The sequence below is a fragment of the Mandrillus leucophaeus genome, unplaced genomic scaffold (assembly GCF_000951045.1).
Source record: "Mandrillus leucophaeus isolate KB7577 unplaced genomic scaffold, Mleu.le_1.0 Scaffold13, whole genome shotgun sequence".
NCBI classification, from domain to species: Eukaryota; Metazoa; Chordata; class Mammalia; order Primates; family Cercopithecidae; genus Mandrillus; species Mandrillus leucophaeus.
In genome coordinates, this window is record NW_012101254.1 from 5,245,864 (window position 1) to 5,255,013 (window position 9,150).

The following is a 9,150-nucleotide window of genomic DNA, read 5'->3' on the forward strand; positions in this document are numbered from 1 at the left end:
GGAAAAAAACTAATGGGTACTAGGCTTATTACCTCGGTGCTGTACAACAAACCCCCATGTCACAGGTTTACCTGTATAACAAATCTGCATGTGTATCCGTGAACTTAAAATAAACATTTTTGTTGATCGATTGATTGATTGAGACAGGGTCTCTCTCTGTCGCCCAGGCTGGAGTGCAGTGGCACTTTCTTGGCTCACTGCAACCTGCACCTCCCGGGTTCAAGTGATTCTCCTGTCTCAGCCCCCTGAATAGCTAGGACTACAGGCATGCACCACCACGCCTCACTAATTTTTGTATTTTTAGTAGAGACAGGGTTTCACCATGTTGGCCAGGCTGGTCTCAGACTTTTGACCTCAAGTGATCTGCCCTCCTTGGCCTCCAAAGTGTTGGGATCACAGGCATGAGCAACCACGCCCAGCAAAATAAAAGTTTTTTTAAAATGTGTGTTGTTCAAGCCCCCAGTCTACAGTAATTTATGATTGCAGCCCAAACTAAGACAGGTTGATGCCATGAGGGAGGAGCCAGTTTCCCGCCCTAATGTTTAATCTCTGGGGTACCTGTTCTCCATTGATCTAAGATGCCTTCCTGGCAAACAGGGGAGGAAATGGCAACAAATGAGGACCAGTGGTCCCCTGCTCCCCAGCTTCCTCATGAGGCAAGCCCTTCTCCACTTCTCCCCTCCCTTTCCATCCACTCTCTCCACTTCCCTTTCTTCTACCTCATGGTACCAGCCACAGCACGTGACTCCACCCAGGCCCTGTAGCTGGCTCCTATGGGGCAAGACACAGCCTTGCTCCAGCCTCAGGGAAGGGGCCACAGCTCCTGGGACCTCAGCTCTGACATTTTACCACCAGATTCCCAAGGGCTTTTCCAGCTCCATAAGTTCCTTTTCTTAAAACCGTGGTCCACACACTTCATGGCTATTCCCAGATGTCAGGTCTCCAGGTTCTTTAGATCCTTGCTATTCAAAATGCGGACCATGGATCCAATCCACAGTATCAGTGTCCCCTGGGGGCTTTTTAGAAATGTAGAATCTCAGGCTCTGCCCTAGACCTGCTGATTCAGAATCTGCATTTACACGAGATCAACCAGGTTATTCCCTGTGGATTACAGTTTGAGAAGTATTGACTTAGAGAACTCTGCATTGCTGAGCTGGCCTCCTCAGTTCCTTGGGGACTGCCTCCTCCATACAGATGGGATGACTCAGGTACACCAGGGAAGTATCTGCTCCTTCCATGATCACAGAGCCAGCAAAGACAGAGAGAGAGAGAGAGAGAGAGAGAGAGGTGATGATGATGATGATGATGATGATGATGATGATGATGATGATGATATGATGATGATGATGGAGAAGCAGAAGCAGCAGCAGCAAACAATTTGTCTAAGACCTCTCTAGCACCAAGGGCAGCCTCCTGCCCCACATTCCTGGCAGCCACGTGGCCCCTTCACTACAGGATCTTTGCTGTGTCACTGGAGGAAGCGGGGATAGTAAGGAACTTGCTTTTGTGAAGGGTGAGGATGGGATGTCAGGCCCAGTCAGAAAGGCCACCAGCCCAGGACAACTGGACCTGTGGCTCCAGGCTGCAGTTGAGGTTGGCTCTAGCAAATGGGAAAGTGAAGGTGTGACTTATGGCAGTAGCTTGGGGATGATGGCTCTAGCTGAGGGGAAGGTCTCTGGGAGCCACCTGGGAGCTGCTGTAGCATGGGCAGTTTCTGGACAATGAGAGAATGTGGACAGACAGGGAGGCAGTGGCACCAGCTGGGCGATTGACTGCTCTTTGTGCTGCCATGAAAGACATTTGTCATGTGGCTCTCTGAGGACCAGAGGCTGGCGGAGGGGTCAGGAAACAGGGCTCTATGCCCAGCTCTGTTGATAACTGTAAGCGTGACCTTTAGCAAGCCCCTTCTCCAGCCTGGATTTTAGTCTCCACACTGTGAACTGAGAAGATTAGAGCTAAAATTCTGTTCTGTCTTTGGGCTAAATGCTCTATCCATAGTTCTGAGGGCAAGAGACCCTGAAACTGAGCCCGCAACTAAGCACCCTGCATAGACCCTGGTACCCATCCACCACTGCTAGCTGCGTTCACATAGAAGGAATTGCAGAGGCTCCATGGGGAATGGGGGTTGCATGACTCCATGAAGAAATACTCGCTACAGACCTGAGTGCAAGTCCTGGTGCTGTCATTTTATATTTGTAGGGTCCTGCGCAGATTTCTGAACCTCTCTGAGCATCCTTTTCCTTGACTGGGCAGGATGATGCCGCCTGCGGTCCTGGAGCAGTGTGGGGATTCTGGTGACAGGAAATGTTGTGGACAGCGCCTGGCCTGTTACAGACAGTTATCCATTCCCTGTGTCCAAGGTGGAGAGGGAGTGAAAGAGGGAGTGCCTGTCCTGGGTCTCCACTGAGCTTGGCCTAGACCCACAGTGGTCTCAGTTAGAGCCTGGTCTCCACTTGCTGCTGGCTGACTGCAGGGAAATCATTTCTACATTTTTTTTTAATTACAAAATCAACTCACAGATTCACCGTTTGTGCAGCCAGCTGAAAGCTGTTTATAGTGGTGATTTGCACTACATTCATCTGTGCTTGTTTATGTTTGCTTTGAAAATACTTATTGTGTTTGTCCTGTCCCCACTGTGGCCAGGCGTGTGTCTTCTATTTTTGTCCTGTTCTCACCCCCACTCTCTCTGTGCCTCCAGCCCCTAATGGTGATGTATGGAAATGGGGTCTGCAGACAGCAGGCATGGCAGAGTCAGAAAGATCTCTGGCCAAACACACTCCATAGTTTCTCCTACCACCGTGTACCTCTCTCCCTGGCTAGCTTGCTTGCTTTTCTTCTTTCTTTCCTTCTGTCTTTCCTTCTTTCTTTCCTTGCTCCTTTCCTTCCTCCTTTCCTTTCCTTTCCTTTCCTTTCCTTTCCTTTCCTTTCCTTTCCTTTCCTTTCTTTCCTTCTCAGAGTCTTGCTGTGTTGCCCAGGCTGCGGTGCAGTGGCACAATCTTGGCTCGCTGCAACTTCTGCCTCCCAGGTTCAAATGATTTTCCTGCCTCAGCCTCCTGCATAGCCGTGATCACAGGTGTGCGCTACCATGCCCAGCTAATTTTTGTATTTTTAGTAGAGGCAGAGTTTCACCATGTTGGCCAGGCTGGTCTCAAACTCTTGACCTCAGGCGATCTGCCCATCTCGGCTTCCCAAAATGCTGGGATTACAGGTGTGAGCCACCACACCCAGCCCCTGGATAGCTTTCTGCAAGGTCTGCCCACCTCAGCCTCCCAAAGTGCTGGGATTATAGGTGTGAGCCACCACACTCAGCCCCTGGCTAGCTTTCTGCTCTGAGGAGGAGCAGGAGCCTGAACAGTTAGGGAGACACCAGGCATGGCTGAGGAGTGGGGAGATGAGGGGTGGTGAGTGGGATTGGGAAGATAAGGGGAAAGGGTGTGGCAGTCTCCTGGCCCCCAACCCCACTGTTCCCACTCGTTAGGAAGCAGCAGAGGTAGCCGTGGTCATGGTAACCCTTGGGAGACAGAGCAGTTCCTTGGTAAGGCAAGTAATAATACACAAACAATAGTATTAATAACAATAATAATGGCAGATTATTAAGTACCTTCTCTGCACCAGGCACTTTCTTTTCATAATCCCATTTAATCCTGGCAGGCAGATATTATTATCCCCATATTGTAAATGACAAAACAAGCTCAGAGAGATTAGATAAGCTGTATGTGTCCAAGGACATACAGCTAGTGGCGGTAGGGGAGTGGGGGTAGGGTGGATTGAGATGAACCCAGGCACTCCGGCTTCCAAGTCAGTGCCTATGTTCCTGCACTGCCCTGCAGAAATTGTGGGGTCGAAGCATGCCCACAGGCTAGCCTGTGGGCAGAAAGGAAATGCCAACTGAGGTGGGTGCCGGGACTTTCCTAGGCTGGGTTGGCCTTCCTTCACCTTGGAAAGTCAAAAGAGGCCTCAAACAGTGGAATGATGAGCTGCCAAAGGCCTGAGTGCTAAGAGAGATGGTGGGGTGTGGGGGACAGGCTGGAGGATGCAGAGAACGCCAGTGTGGGCACCGGAAGGCCTGGCTTCTAATCAGTGTCATACTCTAAACTCTCTGTGTGAGGGTGGACAAGCCGCTCACCTCCCTGGGTGTTTGGAAGATTGCTAATGTCCCCTTCTCTTATTTTAGGACTTCTGGGATTTTGGGGGTGGCAGGTCACATCTGTACTTTCCTTCTTGAAAAGATGTAAAAAGTATAGGTTTCCTCATGAATCACCTGCTTGAATTCACAGTCTAAGGGTTCTCAGGCGATGTAGTGGGCGATAGGAGGTGGTGCTCAACTGAGCACAGGCTGGAAGCTGGGGAAAGAGCGGAACAGGTTTTCTGCCCCAGCTCCATCAGTGTATCAATCACCTGGTCTCTTTGTTGTTGCCTTAGAGCCAAAAAGATTCCGAGGACCTGCAGTGGGAGAATGGGCACCTGTGAGCCCGTGGCAGGTGCCCATGGCGGGTGCTGGGCACAGCTGTGACAAGTCCTCTGTTTTGGTCAGGGGCCAGGGTGTGGGAAGCAGTAGGCCTGAATGGAGTGTGCTGGAGCAGGAGGCCCCCTGCTTCTGGGGAGGGCTTTGTTGGGGAAAAGGCAAGCTTTGGCTTCTAGGTGCCCTCGACTAGAGTGCAATGGTGTGATCTCAGCTCACTGCAGTCTCCACCTCCTGGGTTCAAGTGATTCTCATGCCTCTGCCTCCTGAGTAGCTGAGACTACAGGCATGGACCACCATGCCTAGCTAATTTTTGTATTTTTAGTAGAGACTGGGTTTTGCCATGTTGTCCAGGCTGGTCTCGACCTCCTGGCCTCAAGTGATCTGTCTGCCTCCGCCTCTGCCTCCCAAAATGCTGGGATTACAGGTGTGAGCCACTGCACCCAGTGTGGAATGGGCTCTTGAAATGAAGAAAGAATTTGTGAAAAATCCAGGGCAGAAGAGTCAGAGAGGTCCAATAGAATCTGGGCAAGCGCCGTGCTTCCAAGGCCTCAGACCATGGGGGTCATCTACCCTCAGAGCCTCAGGTTCCTCAGTTGAAAAATGGGGGTAATAGTGCCCATCTAGAGAGGTTGGTGAGAGAATTAAATAAGGAGGTACAAATGAAGCGTCTAGCATAGAGCCTGCCACAGAGTAAATAATAAATAGTTGTTGCCATTGTTATTGTTGTTGCTGCTACTGTTGTTAATAAAATTAATGAATAAGTATCTTGAACAAGTAGAAGGAGTAGGGGACTGGGGGTCAGGTTTTTGCTACCCTCTGACTGTGTGATTTCTGTCACCTGTCTGGCTCCTTATCTGTAAGAGCAGGGGGTGGTACCAGCTGATCTCCGAAGCCCCTTCCTGCTCTGACAGCCTCTGGGCTATGAATAGATGAGGCTTGGGCCCTGGAGGAGTTTAATGACTCAACAGCTAAAGAGATTAAGACTTCCTAAGAAATGACTTTCTGTTAGTGTTGGGTGAACTTAGGGCACCAGCTAAGGAAGGGTTTCCTGGCTGGGAGGCCAGGGATAGGGAGCTGGAGGAATCCTTCCAGCCAGTGGAGACAGTGACTAACCAGGTGAATGACTAACTCAGACCCTGCCGACCTCCAACCAATCAGGGTTGTGCATGAGCACCCTGTGAACTGGCATCACTGAGCACGGCTTGGCTGTGTCAGGTCTGGCTGGGTCTGAGCTTCATAGCATATGGAGGCAAAGGAAGCAGCCAAAAGACCAGCAGGGAAAGAGCACTGGGCTTGGAGTCAGAAGACCCAGCTTCCCACTCTGACTCTGCTGCTCACCAGCTGGGTGACTCAGGGGGAGCTGCTTCCCTTCCCTGAGCCTTCACACCTTCATCCAAGCAGCAGAGCTAACAATACCTGCCCGGCAACTTTGCCAAGTTGTGAAGACTGAGAATCATGACATGAGATGCAAGTGCATTGTGATCACTAAGGTACCAAATGATGGGAGGTGCTGTCATTATTCCATCCCAATGGGACACCTGGTATCAGAATGAGATTCATTCATGTTTTCAAAGGGATTTGGTGAACACAGGCTGCTGCCCTTGGGTTTGGGGCCAGAATCAGCCTAACTTAGGGCCCCTTCCAACCATCTGATCACAGCCCAGATAGGTTTTCCTTAGAGTAGAGACCCTGTGGACAGCTTCCAGCAAGGTGGCATAGCTGCAGTGGAAGGCAACACAAAGCCAGGATGGTCAGGTGGTGGAGGGAGGCAGCAGTGCCAGGCTGGGGCCCCCACAGAACCGGGGTGGTGGTCTGATGTTGTCTTTCCTCTTGCCCAGCACTTTATAAATAAATAATCACCGGAACCGCACTCTGTTTGCCTCTCCCCTCATGGCTTTTAGCGTCTCTCTTGATGAGGATTGCAAGCACTTTGGGAAATGGCAGGGGTGGAGGGAAGGATGCTGCCCTTTCATTTCTGCACACCTTAAACCCATCAATAGCATTCTGTGTGTGCTCACAGCCTCTGGGTACTATGCTGGTACTTGGAGAACAGAGACAGGAACTGCAGGGTCCTGCCCGCATGGAGATTAAGTACAGTGTAGTCAAAGAGACAGAACACTTCTCCTATAATGTAAATAACCATTCAAAACAGCCAACAGTGTGTCACCCAGATCATCCTGCCAGTGAGACCTGCAGTTGTCCAGAACAGTGGCCTGGGAGGCTTTGAGGAGGAGCTGGGATTTGAGCTGGACCTGGAAGGTTAGCATGGACAAGATAAATAGAAGGTAGAGCCAGGCGCAGTGGCTCACACCTGTAATCCCAGCACGTTGGGAGGCCGAGGTGAAAGGACTACTTGAGCCCAGGGGTTTGAGGTTGTGCTGAACTATGATTATACCACTGCATTCCAGCCTGGGTGAGACAGCGTGAGACTCTCTCAAAAAAAGAAAAAAGAAAAGAAAAGAAAAAGGGTAGAGAAAAAGGCATGCCAGACAGGCATACTTAAGGTATTCTCAGAAGACAGGTTGGTAACTGTTGAGAGGGATCACATAAGTAAGAAGTGAAATGTGAAGTCAGACATAGAGGTTGGAGCCAGGTATGGAGATCCTCAAAATTTGAGATAAGGAGCATAGACCAGATTCCATGGACAGTGGAGAGCCACTGAGTGATTCCAAGGGAATAGGTTTGGTGACAGCTGAGTTTTTCTTTCTGGCAGCATTGTCCAGGGAAGCATGGCTTGTTGTGGGGTAGGCAGGGAGGTCAGTTGGGAGGTTACTATGAAGCTGGGGACCATGGGCCTGAGAAGGAAAGGGGACACAGGCGAAGGCTTGATGTGTGGAAAAGAGGGAGAGAGAGGGTCCGAGGATGCTCAGTCTGATTCTTCTGATTCTCCAGACAGCTAAACGGCTACTGAAATCCTGGCAAGTAGTAGTGGGGTGTGAGAGTGGAGGAGACTGCAGACCAAACCTGGGCTGGTCTTTTTCAGGAGGCGGGCTCCTCTTTGGTCAGACCTAAATCTGATCGTCCACCCTAAACTCACAGGATCAGTAGGACCCAGAGGTGCCCCAGCTGGGCTACATCCACTCCCAGGGCCCTTTCCTCCCTCTTCCAAGAGAAGAATCCAGAAACGACACAGCATAGCTCCCCATGGTCCCCAGGGAGCAGTAGATTCTTGGAACAGCGTCCTGCAGTGGACAGACAGCAGGAACAGCATCCAGTCCTGTCTGTTACTCCCTCAGCTCCTGTTGACTCTCAGGAAAACAATACTATCTTCATGGGCTGCGCTAAATGGCAGTGAACCCGTGGGAGCCTGACCAAAGCAGGGAAGGGGACTAGGGAGAGGAGAGGGAACGGTAAAGACGGAGGAAACTGTTTCTGGAGGTATCTCAATGGGCTTTGGGGGAAGGTGAGTTTCATCTCAGAATCCAAGCATGTCAGGGCTGGGGAGGACCTCTTGAGATCATTTCGGCCAGCCCTCCTTGTCTGGAGGTGAGCCTGAGACCCAGGCAGGGGAAAGGACTTGCCCAAGGTCATATAGCATGGCAGTGTTGGAGCTGGGCTGGAATCATAGGGTGTTGGGGACAGGTAAGGTGTTACTCTCATCTGGACAGTTTTGAATAGCACCACCAAGGGCCTGGCTAGAGATTCCTTTCCTGGACGTTTGTGCATTCTGTGTGTGTGTGTGTGCCTGTGTGTGTGCCTGTGTGTGACTGCCCTGTGTGTACCCTGTGAGTGCCTGTGTGTACCTGTTTGCCTGTGTGCCTATGCCTGTGTTGTCGGACAGTCTGGGTGTACATGTGGCCTCCTACATGGTGATCTGCCCTGGCTTGGAAAGGAGAACTGGGGCCATTCCTGTGAGGTGACTGTTTTGCTGGGACAGCAGAGAAGGCTGACAAGGCCAGATCTGGCTTCCCACACCAGTTCTGCCGCTCTAAGAAAATCACAGGCACTGACTGGTGGCGACCAAACTCCTGGAGCTGAAACACGCAGACACACGTACACTCACAGCCGCCGTCATAGGGTGGCCCCGAGTGCCCTGAAGTGCCGCATTCCGGCATCCTCATGCCTCCCGGGAGCCCAGCAGGTGTAGACCTGCTAGGCTGTGGAAGCCGATCCGTAGGGACAGGGAGCAGTGGCGCGCTCCCGCCGCTCACACTCAGCGCCCTGTTCCAGGGCCTGGCCCGGCCACACCCCTCCTGCCCGAGCCTCCGCCGGTCGTCCCTGCCCCTCTCACACACTTCGGAGTCCCTGGGGGCCTCTGCAACCTGGCAGGGCCAAGTTAGGGCTGGCCCGGCTGGAGAGTCAGGTCCGGAGCCAGGAATCGACGCCTTCCCGAGTCCCGTCCCCGCGGAGCACACACGCCAGGCTGAACTCGGGTTTCTGCGAGCGCGGGTTTCGGCGCCCAGCCCCTCTCGGGGGAGCCCCTGCCCCCAGCCCCAGTCGGCCCCGGACGACTCCGGGACCCCAGCGCCCAGCCCTGGATTCCCGCCCCCCGCCCGGCGAGCCGTTACCGATGGTGGTGATGACGGTGATGGCGAAGTAGAAGGAACCGGCGAAGCGCCACTGCACGCCGGCCTTGTGCGGCTTGAGGCGCAGCACGACTCGCTCCAGCTCCTCGTAGCCTCCCTGGCTGAGGTTGTAGCGCGCCCGCAGCTCCTGCTGCCGCAGCTCCAGCCGCTGCCGCTCGA

General features: G+C 52.5%; 1 protein-coding gene across 1 annotated transcript in view; it reads right to left on the reverse strand.

The window, feature by feature from the left end:
- The window catches only part of KCNK3 (potassium channel, two pore domain subfamily K, member 3), a 53,559-nt gene extending 44,415 nt beyond the window's left edge, over positions 1–9,144 (reverse strand). Inside the window, exon 1 of the mRNA XM_011972665.1 lies at positions 8,974–9,144. The gene's annotated coding sequence lies outside the window, so the exon portion shown is untranslated. The remainder of the gene's footprint in view (positions 1–8,973) is intronic.
- Between the last annotated feature and the right edge of the window lie 6 nt (positions 9,145–9,150).